The sequence below is a fragment of the Cyprinodon variegatus genome, unplaced genomic scaffold, assembly GCF_000732505.1.
Source record: "Cyprinodon variegatus isolate N-32 unplaced genomic scaffold, C_variegatus-1.0 Scaffold420, whole genome shotgun sequence".
Classification (NCBI taxonomy): Eukaryota; Metazoa; Chordata; class Actinopteri; order Cyprinodontiformes; family Cyprinodontidae; genus Cyprinodon; species Cyprinodon variegatus.
This window is the reverse complement of record NW_015150873.1, coordinates 214,804-216,741: the sequence shown is the minus strand read 5'-3', so window position 1 is coordinate 216,741 and position 1,938 is coordinate 214,804.

Below are 1,938 nucleotides of genomic sequence, written 5' to 3'. Positions count from 1 at the left end.
AATTTTGTTTTCTGGGTTTAGTATTTTCAAAACTGTAAACATTTGGCATCAGTATTCTCCCAAAAGTCCACATGCCTAATAAACACAAGCAACTGTGCTTCATACAGATGCTCATTAACTCTTTTTCTTGTGCATTTTTATGTAATATGTGCAAATACAATACCATGGAGCCCTAATATACCCCCACCCCCCACTAAAGTTTTTGTTCCTTCTCTGTGCATGTGTGGTTTGATATTATCTCCACACACTCAGCCTCCCTCCTCCTCGTGTGTGGACCTGTGTGAGCTCATGTCAACTTTTGTCACTTTAAAGGCTTTACCCACTGGACATAGCAACCCGCCTGCGACTGGCTTGATTCCAAGATGGTGGCACAGGTAACAGCTGCAAGTACATACCAAAATTTACATCTGTCAAAGTGATCTGGCACAGCTGTGCTCTGGGAACAACCACATCCTAATGTAGCATCCTGGGGTTACATTATAGAACAGTACAGTATGGTACAGTAGGTCCAGGAATACTGAACGCTGTCCTATCTGCGTACAGAAAGAAGTGGTGGAGTCTGTGCACACCTTTAAGGCCTAAGGCATTTACATTTCATCTCACCCCCCTGGACTGAGAACAACTCCCACCTGGTAAAGAAGGCCTAAACATGGATCTCCGTTCTCAGAAAACTTTGGTGCTATACCAAATGCCCTTGCCTGTATTGGCTACTGTTATTTTCTAAATGGACTTACTGGAAAAAAGTCCAGTTTTGTTCTCGACTTTTGTGTGCTTGTTTATCGTCGAGAAGTAACTAGTAACTAAAACTAGCAGCTTTTTTAAAGTTAACTTCCCCAATCCTGATGACAATAAATAAACACTGATTCTTGAATATGTGATTATTGAATAATGATTCCATAATTTGGGTGAACTTTTCCTTTGAGCTGTTGTGACAGTCCCACAGCTTTTCTGGTTAGCTACACAGCTACACTTTCCTGTGCATGAACTACAACTGGTACTGACATCCACAATCTAACAGTTTGAGGTCCGTTTCCAGTCCAGGGTCATGCACGGTAGATCACTCAGGGAAAGAGATGTCCAAAATCCAGCTGGCTTAATCAGGATCAGAGTTAGGTATGGTTCAGCAACATTCGGAAAAACTCAACTAACTCAAAGGTAATATCTGGGCAAAGCAGTGGTCAGGGACAGTCAGGTTCATGGAACAGGAGAATACTTGGCTCATGAATCAGGGCTTGATAACTGTGAAAAGGCAGATATCTCGCACAGAGCAGGTGAAGACAGGGATTTAAATAGGAAGCAGCCCAGGTGTGAACAATCAGTGATCAACAGAAGAGGGAGAGTGAGCACATACAGGGCAAGACTAAAATCATGACAGTTTAGTATTGATTGAGAATAGAGTAGGAATTATAACCGCAGCTCACTGAATTAGAAATGCTTAGTTTATTTACTAAACTGCAGTTTAGCACTGCAAATAATTCAGCAAAGTATTGCATTAAAATCAATTTTCCTTTTAATGACAGTAACTATTTCAAATATATCTGAATGGACAAATATGTGGCTGTTGGTAAAATTGAATTATCCTTTCAAAACACTGTAAAAACTGTTTATTAGTTTAGAATAAACTTTTCATGCCTTTTTTTTATGAAAACAGTAAACTTTGGTTCAATTAGTGATGAATAGAGACTGCTTTCCCTAAATGAGAATTTACTGTAAAACACAGACTAAAGACATAATTTCCGTTCTTTTTAAGATTTTTGATTAGATAAAAAATCATATTTAACTATGTAAATAAATTGATTGGGAAAAAAGTCAAGTGAACATTTTGCAAAATGATAATATATAATCACTAATGAGGCTTATAAAATCTTCATAGACACTGAAAAAATATAGATAATTTCAGATCTCACAAACAATGGAATAACAAGGTTGTTAGGAACT